Below are 10,810 nucleotides of genomic sequence, written 5' to 3' on the forward strand. Positions count from 1 at the left end.
ATATCCAAGTTGATCTTTGAAATGCCTCAAGCTGACAAAGTCTAATTGTGCCCTGTCAATATTAGCCTGAACCAGGCGCACATCTTGTCCTTCTGCCCCTAAGCACTGTACCATTACCTGCCACATCTCATCTATCAACTCGACTGATCTGTATGTGCACATAGATATCAAAACCCCCGCATCAATGAAAAAAGATGTAGTACTACTAGTGCTATGCGAAAAACTAATCAGTTGTAATAAGATCTGTGATTTATAAAAGCATGCGCCAATGAGGTAGCATCAAATCGATTATACGCAATTATTGTGCAGAAATTTTCTGCCCTAACCCTAGAAGGCGTTAAAGGTGGATGCGAACCTGTAACGTTCGTCTTCAATATCGGCTTCCTCGACTCTGACCGTACTTGGTCATGTGTTGGGTTCTCCATCTCCGGCCATGGAAGGAGTCGCCATGGATGGAGTCGCTTGGGCAGAGAGGAACCATAGCCCCCCTAACGCAGCCGGCGCAGTTTTGGGGGCAAGTGGGGAGGAGGCTGAGATATTTGAGGGTTTAAGAAAAAATAATGGAGGGAACATTGAATAATGGAGGGAACATTGCAGTAGTACTAAAAATTTGAGGCACAACCTGGCGGGATGTAGTGGGTCCCACCTGTCATAGGCACGCGAGAACGTGTGGCAGCGAAAACTTTTCTGGTGGTGAATACATTTTCTCGTGGTGTCTTTTGTGGGTCCCACCAGTCAGTTTTATCTAAATTTGTGTAGTTATTATTCATGAATGTGGGTTGGAGGATGCATGACTATCTCACCATGTACCTATGATCCCTCAATTGAAATCCAAGGAGAAATGAACATACCCAAGTGTGGGTTCTTTTTATAGGTGCATCACAACACCTATATGCAGGGAGGTGTAAGGTGTGCTTAGACACAAAAGCACATTGCAAAAATACAACTCCATTGTATAGACAAAACCTTGTAGTGACTACAAGTTGAGCCAAATTAACCACAAACATAGTTCCCGCACTACAAGATGAGCCAACCAGTCAATGACATCATCAGGCAAAAGCAAAAGAAACGCTAAAGCTACGCTACATCACAGCTGCATACAAAGAGAGAATTAGTTATCGATTCGCATTCTCCTTTCGAACGCCACAAAATTGTGGCGTATCCTACAGTCCTCATTGCAAAAGAACGTAGCTTGTTCCCAGCCCTTAACCTTGCCGCAGTCGCCTCCAGCACTCAGGAAGTCGCTGCGAATTGGTGCCGGTTGAAGCAGATCATCATGCCCGTACCATGTAACTCTGTTGACTAGGTAGGCGGCCTCCTCGTGGCACACTCGGCAGCCATCGTTGTGCAGCTTCTTTGGGCCTGCGCTCCCACCTGCCGTCGAACCATCCTCGCATTCGATGCGGCGGATGTACATCTTCGCATTGTCATCATTCGTGGCACCGCCGTTGTTCCTGTACATCATCAGGGCGCACAGATAGGCTCCCACATCGTGCCCACCAACCGTGGCATGGGAGAGCTCGTGGAGGGATGGCTCAGGGGCGGTGAAGAAATCTACAATCCCTTTGAGGGTGCAGGCCTCTAGGTTCCCTACACCAACCAGCAGAGCGATGAGGGCGTAGTACCTGTCCAACTTGTTCCACTACATATCCTCCTAGTACATTCTGAGCAATGCCACGCACTATCCGACGGATGGGTCATCGCACGCACGGTGCATGACCCTGCAGACCACCCGTAGCTTGCGGAGGTCGTCCATGGGCTGGAAGGAGGTCACAGCAATGTGGCCGGCGATGTTGTTGATGCTGGTTTTTGACACGTGTTAGGGTCGGTATCAAGGAGAGAAAAGTGGCCGATGCAGATAAGCAAGAAGCTGTGGCTAGGGGAATCGGCCGATAGAGCTACAGTGTTTCGGCCAATTAGCCAAGGGAGTCAATGAGGACTGGCCGATTGGAAGCCAGGGCAGCTCGGCCGATATGGGCTTAAATGTGCCAAGGTGGTGGCAAAATGAAGATAGAATTTGCCCACAGAAGATTGATTGGCAATCTTCATGCAAGTTGGCAGGGCTGCATCAATACGACCTCCGGCCAATTTGCAAGTTTCGCGTATCGAGTAATATCTAAGCTTTAACTTCGGGCGGATTGCTGTTGTTTCATTTAGATTTATTCACTAGTTATCAATATTTACTAGAATTATAGGTTTTACCTGTTATTTTAGTTTTTATCACCAATTATCCAGCTTGAGATACGAACTGTCGGCTATATCAATATTTTGTTTATTATCATAATAGTTGATTAGATATATTCCAAGTGTTGTACCTGTAGCATTGTTTAGGTTACTCAAGTAGTTTCTTTTACAATTGCTACGTGGTTGTTGGCTGTTTCGTAGCTGGTCATCCTTACACTAAATTGACCAATTCGCTGATACATCTTTCGGAATAGGTCGGAACCTCAGCCGATCGAACCTTTGGAATTTAATATCTTTTTCTTCCTTGTCAATCAACAGGTCAGATTGACTGGCCTACCACGTAAACTGCACCAGGGCAATAACCCGAACAGGAGCTAAGCAGATTCTACCGGGTCGTGTGTCCGACGCTCGAGTCGGAGTCATCGTCAAATTTTTGGCATCAACACACTTTTGGCACGCCCATTGGGACTGAAGCAAGATCCAATATGTCGAAGGCTGCTGAAATCTCGGAAGACAACATCATTGAAGTCACCGAGGCAGATCTCAAGGATGACCATAGGGATGAGGTGGCAAAGGATATGGAAGAGTTCAAGAAGGCATGCCTGCAATCCTACAGTCGTACCAGAAGCAGGGAACCCGTCAAGAAAACTGCCCTTCCGACTCCTCGCTAGATCACCATCGCCAAAGACTCGGGGAAGATGTCCGAGATGATCCAGCAGTCTGTTTATCAGGCTATGATTGAGTAGTCCAAGGTGATGACCCACACGATGTATAACGCTGTCATCAACTCTATGGCTAATGGTGCGGTGCAGGGGTATCAAGGACCAACTTACGCCCCTCCTATCAGCGCACCGGTCAGAAACTTTTCGACGGCACCCAACATGTTCCAATCAGCTCCTCAGCCCATGCATATGCAGAGCAGGGGGTACAACACCACATTGCCCCTAGGTTATAGTGGTGCACCACTTTTCCAATCGCAAGTACCGTTTCACCCTACACATGTCCCTTCCGTGCAACCGCCGACGCAGTGGGGAACGGCGGGAGAACCTGCCGATCTAGACCCATCCACTAGTTACGAGGTGCCTCCAGGATATTGTACGATGAGGCAGTACATGCACTACAACATGTGGATCATACTCGTTAGCAGCCATTGGCTCCTCAGCTAATAGTCCAACCGCAAGATCTGTAGCACGCTCCAATCTTCCACCCAATCACGGTGCCGCAAGTTCAACATCATATGCCGATGGCTCAGCCGATTGCACATCATCAGCAACAGTAGCAGGTGGATTGGACCGTGAGAATAGCTGATATAATACAAGATCAGTTCGGATTGAAGCCAAAAGTGTAGACCTACAAATACAAGACTCCATACCCACCCTCTTACGACCTGTTGCCGTTCCCGCATCGGTACAAGGTGCCCAACTTCACTAAGTTCTCAGGCCAAGATGACACGTCTACGGTGGAACACGTCAATAGATTCATCATCCAGTGCGGAAAAGCTGCTGCACAAGATGCTCTGAGGGTACGTTTGTTCTCATCATACCTATCTAGGTCGGCCTTTCAATGGTTTACGACACTACCGCCTAACTCCATCGTCACTTGGGCTGATTTGGAGAAACAATTTCATAAGTACTTCTTTGCAGGGGTCCGCGAGATGAAGCTGTCAGACCTAACTAGCCTCAAGCAAAGAAGCGACAAGTTGGTGGCTAGCTATATTCAGAGGTTCAGAGAGGTTAGAAACAAATGCCACAGTCAAGTTTTGACTGATGGCCAGCTGGCTGATACCGCTTTCGAAGGGCTCCTACCGCACATCAAAGAAAAATATGCTTCTCAGGAGTTCGAAAGTCTGAGCTAGATAGTGTCGGGGATACATCCCCAGTACCCGCAAGGAAGGAAGAAGTAAGACTCCTACTAGGATTCCCCTGTAATCCTACTAGGACTCATCCCGTGTAATCCTACTAGGAGTCCTCCTTGTAATCCGACTAGTACTCTGCCCCTTGGAGTATATAAAGGAGGGCAGGGGTACCTAGCTCGGCAGGTCACACCTCAACACCCAAGCGCAGGGTGCAACATACAAACATCCCTAAACAGGACGTAGGGTATTACGCTACTCTAGCGGCCCGAACCTATCAAAATCCGTGTCTTGTGTCCTCGCTTTTACCTTCAAGTTCTAGGTCTGGCGATTCCCCGCTACACATTTATCTACCTCGGGTACCCCTTGGTAGATGGCCGGTATAAAACACTGACATTGGCGCCCACCGTGGGGCAGATTGTGGCGGAACCGCCCAACTTAAGCTGGTTTAAGTGCGCCTAATCGCTGTCGGAACAGCCATTATCCGAAACGCACCTAAAACAGCATAAGTCCGGTAGTGCGTCGAGTGTCCCTAGGACTCCTCGAAGGATCCATGACGTGTCTCATAGCCATACATCAGGATAGTATCCGCGATGGGATAATATCAACAAATATTACATTTTTACATACATATAAAGGTACGAGTTATTACAGAACATAGATTGAAACAAACTTAACAGTGCAGTGTTAGACAGAAGTCTAAGATTTCAACATAAACAGTTCAGGAGAGGATGCGCATGTAAAACTTTTTCTCTAGGGCATTGTGAGACTCAGGACAGTACCCTAGGGCTTCGGGGTCTCCTCCTCTGTAGACTCCTGCGGAGCTTCTGAAAGATAGCCACAAGGGGAAAACCCTGAGTACGGGGTACTCAGCAAGTCTTACCCGACTAACCAATATAATAGTTTTCTTTGGAATGTATGCTAGCTTTTTGGTGTGTTTGGTTATCACAACTTTTGCCGAAAAAGCTTACTACGAGTGATGCCTTAGTTTTATCTTTTATTTGGGTTAAGTTATTACCTAATCATTCTAAGTGATAACAGGAAGTAAAAACAACCATAGATGTTAAGTCATGCATCAAATATTAACAGAAGGATATATACTGCATGAATTGATACTACGATGCTCAACAATGATCAAGTGCATTCATAACCGAGAATTGCGGCGATCCGGATTTTGTTACATCCTGCAGGAGAGTACCCTGATCACCAGCTTTATACGACTGTCCAGGTCGTATCTAACAACCTCTCGATTAGCAAAATCAATGATTAGGAATACGACTACCCGGACCCAGGGATGCACCCCCACATGGGACCCCACGTCTGGCCCGATCACCATGTGAGTTTCAGGCTACACCCCTGCCAATCTCCAGCACGTCAAGCGTGGGTACGAAGTATTCCTGATCATAGAGTTAACTAACCTACTGGGCTTTACTGGTCCCATACCCAGTAAGTGATCAGATGCTTATCACTTGATCAAAGGTTAAGACAACGAATTGGGCCTTAACCAAATTAATCTAGCAGACAGAACTACATTTCTAGCTTCTGCCTGCTTTTCAACTTTCCAAGTTATCTTCCATAAGCAACATGTATGACTCAAAGTTTTCCTTAAGGTTGGTAAACCAAGCATTTAAGCAACTAAGCATTTCTAGACTTGGGTTATCTTCTAAGGTTTGAACAAGTGGCAAAGATGTCCTTAAAACAAGGCATGATCATACACAAGAATAGGTTTCAAGCAACTCCTAGACTTAGTGCATTCATAAAGCAAATAACCGATAATTAGACACATGAAATAACGACTCCAAAATAGATAGGTATAAATGCACCGGGGCTTGCCTTGTTCGCTTAAAAAGTTAGTATTCTCTGGCGGGTTGGCTTCACAGGGGACTAACTCAAAAACTTCTTCGAACTCCGAAGGTCCTTCTGAAAATTCCAAATATTCTCCTTCTGGTGCTTCGGGATCTATAGCATAATACATGCAGGGGTTAGAAATGCAAAATTTTGAATAAAAGACTATACAACTTTCCTTCATGCTAAAGTTGCAAGCCAACAAGGACAATACAACCTATCATGATAAAGTTGCAAGCCAACACACATAAACCCCAAAAGATTAACCCGCAATTTTATTTTCTTACTTAACCCTCCTTAAGGCTTTTTCTTTTATGTTTAGAAAAAGTTATAATTATTTTCTAACTTGAAAACCTAATTTCCTATGAGTTAAAAATAATTTGTGATTTAAGAAAATGTTATTCATATTTTATACATTTTATAAATATTAAGTATTTATTTAATTACCTTAAAAGGAAGGCATTAAATAAATACCCGAATTTTTATTATTTTTCTAGGGTGTAAAAATTTTAATGCATAAAGGAAAATAAAACAAGCCTAACAAAATTGGTTTCACTAATTTTGGACACTCCTAGAAATTTCTGTGATTTAAATGGTGTAAAACGGATTTAAACTAATTACTTTCTTAAAGGAAATCCAATTTTTCCCGAAAAACACCCGGAAAACTTTTCTTACGCAGCCCGGCCTTACCCTCTCTCACGCGCACTGGGCCCCACGGCGCGGACCCACCTTTCTCCTGTTCTATTTACCCGCCGGCCCCTTTCTCCTCTTAACGGGCCCCGTGGGCCGTTTTCTTTTTCCTATTCACTTCCCGGTCCGACTTCGGCCCAACGGCCCCTTCTCCTTTTTCTTCATTTCTCCCGCGAGCGCGGCCTGCTAGCTGCTCTGGGCCTCTGGCCCCTTTTCCTTTACGGTCGACCGCGCCGGCTCCCTGGGCTTCCGACGCGCCGGCCCAACAATCGCCCGCGCTCGGTCGGCCTGCTCCTTTCACTCCTCCGACTTCACTGACACGCGGGCCCGCTGCTCCAGACATTTCTTCCTCCTCCCGCCAAAACGCGCGCGCGACAGGGGGCGGCGCGACTCGCCGGCCGGTGCCCCACCGGCGGCAAAGCTAGGCCCAGATGGCACCTCTACACCTTCACGCACCCGTGCGCGGCAACAGCTCCTCGAGAGATGGCCGGAGCCACTCCCTCCACGGTGGCGGGCGGCGGCGCCTACGGCCGGTCGCGACTACTCACGACGACGGCACAAACTACTCGAACAACTACTCCTACACCATCCTAGGACCTTAAGGACTCGCCTACGACTACTTATGAAGGACGGAGAACAGCGCAAGGTAGGGCTCACCGTGAGCGGGCGGCGCGACGATGGCGGACAGAAACGACGGCGAGCACGGTTACTCCGGCATGGATGTTGGACAACAACTTGGCTGGGATGTAGCTGGGGTGTCTGTGGAGGAGTGGGCGAGAGGAATCGACGGGAGGTGAGGCGTGGTGGTGGAATTTTTCTCAGCGGCGGTGCTTGACAGAGGAGCGGCGGCGGAAAAAAGACAGCGGTAGAAACGGCGGCGCGGGAGCGGTAGTTATTCAAGCGTTCACCGCGCGCATGGGCGACACCGTGGCCTACCCATAGGCTTATGTGGTGAGGAGGTGGCCTAGCTATCTGCGCTAGCGAGCGACCGACGGCGGCGGCAGCGACACGTCCAGCTGCTCTGTCATCGCCTCTTTTCTTTCTCCTGATGCCCGAAATCTTCAGAGCGAAATTGCGGCCGATCTTCAATCCGACGGTCCCCAAGTGTCTTAACAGAAGTTTGAGATAAACTTGAATCCTCCAATTTTTATTTTAACTCTACCCCGAGATAATCATCAAACACAGTGCAATTTGGATTTCTTTCTCGGCTTCAACTGAATTTTTGCTGAACTTTAAGTTCAGTTCGTCAGGAACATAACAGTGATATTTGCCTTACTTTGTGGTTGAATTTTGTGATCCAAATCCTTCTTTTCCAGTCCAACTTCTTCCCAATGATGTTCTACAACCTCCAAAGTTTCTATTTTGCCCAAGAACACCTACCCTTCTTGATCTACATTGCTCTGAATTCAAATTCAAAGTTGATCCTATGCTGTCGGTTTCAGACTTAACCATTTTCAGAGTGACAGTTAACTGTGACAATGTGCTGACTTTGAGCTTGAATTTGAATTCCTTCCTTTCACTGTCCCGGGTCAACAACACCCAAATCCTGTAGTCCAAAGTTCATAATTCAATATGGTATAGTTGTCCTGGTGCACTTATTTGAAAAATTCTTCAGAATTAAATTTTGAAAACAGACTCTGCTGCTGTTTTTCTGAGTTTCTATTTTCAGACGATGAACAGTAAGTTCAATTTTTCCTTTTTCTTCCTTTGATTTCTCTGAGATATTTAGCACCATTTCTGTTCCAAATTCTTGATCCCTAAGTTCTAATCACTCTCACACTTGTATTCCACATTTTTGCCGAATTTTTCTAAATTTCAAATTCAAAATTCAAATTTCGGCCAAATTTGGCCCGAATTTGATTTTTGGCCAATTTCTTTTTCCTTTCTTCTTGAATTGCTTCCAATTTATCAAAGTCACTTTAATGACTCAAATAGCAGCTGTTACACAGATCGTCAAGATCATCGGGCGAGCTTGAAGGACCTTATCTTCAAGCCGGCGTTCGCTTTCAAAGCGGGCGCAACCTTCGTCTTCAACTCCTGACTTTGCATCACCGATGGTACTGGGTCCTTCCAATGCTGCATCATCGACAACCAGGGGAAGAAGCACCTCGATGGGAACTCTCTTCCACAAGAACAGAAAATCTTGTCAAGAAAATCGACAAATTAAACCTCGGATCAAGGTTCGACTGCAAACTCGTACTCCGACAGCGACTTCGGGTTCGACCGCAATTCGAACTCGAACTCTGACGGCGGCTACGGGTTCGACCACGACTTGAACTCGGAGTTCGACGGCGACTCCGGGTCCGACTACAACTCGGAGTCCGACGGTGACTCTAGGTCCGACTACAACTTGGAGTCCGACGGTGACTCCGGGTCTGGCTACAACTTTGAGTCCGACAACAACTCCGGGTTCAATCCCAACGCGGAGTCCGACGGTGACTCCAGCTTCAACTCTGACTCGAAGTCTGACAGTGACTCTGAGTTCGACTACAACTCGAAAGTCCAACTACATCGTGAGCTCGCCGACGACTATGGGCGGCTCGCCAATGATTTCTTTGACTATGTCGCGGGCACGCCGACGACCATGGTCGGCTTGCCGACGACTCCGTCGACTACGGGCAGCTCGTCGCCGACTGCAACTATATTGCGAGCTCGCTGACGACTACAGGCGGCTCGGCAACAACTTCGACTACTCTCCTCGACTACTTGTCTCGGCAAGACACTGACGACTACTTCGTCACGATGCTTGCCGACGACTTCTCCGAGTACGTCGCGACGCTCGTCGACTACTACGGGCGGCTCGCCGATGACTACTCCGACCACATCACGACGCTCGCTGATGACTACTTCTACTACTCGTCTCGACTACAAGGCTAGTCGAGGGCAGACTACTCCAATTCCTCGTCTCGACTAAAAGATTAGTCGGGGCAAACTTCGTATCATCAAAAACTAGTCAGAATCACCTCCGACTAGTTGACTTCATCAACAACCGTTACGGCTTCATCAATGACCGTCACAACTTCGTCAACAATCATCCACGAACCAAGCTAAGTAACTTTTCTAATTATTTTTTTGCTTACTTTCTGCTTGCGCGCAACACGCGCTCTACTCACCGCAAACTCTTGCGCACAACACGCGCTCTATTTGCCGAAGGGCAGCAAACTCTTTTGCGCTAGCGCACTCTCTTTTTATCGCAACAGTGACTATTCCTTTTTGTCTTCTCTTAAAGTCACTACTCTTCTCAAGCAGAACACGCCTTAACTTGTGAAAGCCTCGAGTGCACCTGTGACGCCAAATGCTAGCGCACATACACGTGCAAACAGCAATGCCCATACGCGTACACGAGACACAGCTCTCCTACACGTAGCGGCTACGGCTAATTGGGGACTGAGAGCCTAAAACATAATAGGCTAACTACTCAGGAAGAGTATGATTGGAACAAGAGCATGACACACAATGTTTACATTGATCACTGAATAAATTTTAGCAGTTTCAATATCCTACAAATATGCTACACCCGGCAGCAGCGAGCAGAGACAGGATCTTCCCCCACCCCCGCCCTCGTCTCCACTAGAGGCAATCCTAGCGGCTCAAACCGAGCTACTGAGGCATCTTGTACAAGGACAACAGCAGCAGCCCCATGGGGGAAGGGCTCAGTAATGTACGCATCTTTTCTTTCACGTCAAGCTTTGGCGACGACGCTCGTCGCGACACCAAGCGTGCCTCCAAAGGCACAGACTAGTTCCCAAACTCAAGGGCTGAACGCTGCAAAGCTACTTGACATGGCTCCTACGGTTCACCTGGCGCATAAGCTCGGGGGCTAGATGCCACAACACTACTCGGATGATGACTGGAGTGAAGATTTAAGATTCTTGAGTTGATTATTCAATCAATTCAAGGCTTAGGGGCTGATAAGCTACACCCAATAATTTTTCAAGCCGGAAGAACAAGATTCAAGATTTTGACCCTCAGCTTGTTTCTGCGATTCAACCTAAGGCTCGGGGGCTACACCATATGAAGTGCGACTTTTGCCACCCTCCATACATGAAGACTACAATATCAAGATGATCAAGGCTTTGAGCACACCATAGCCTCATGGCTACTTTGAGAAGCTTTGAAGAGTCCGCCAAATAAAGTACTCGAGGAATACCAAGACTACTCGGCGAATATCTTAAAAGTACTCGAAGACTGCTCCATTCGACTATGAAGCGCTTGGGGGCTTATCGGGGATACATCCAC

Source organism: Setaria italica, chromosome IX, assembly GCF_000263155.2.
Source record: "Setaria italica strain Yugu1 chromosome IX, Setaria_italica_v2.0, whole genome shotgun sequence".
Lineage (NCBI taxonomy): Eukaryota > Viridiplantae > Streptophyta > Magnoliopsida > Poales > Poaceae > Setaria > Setaria italica.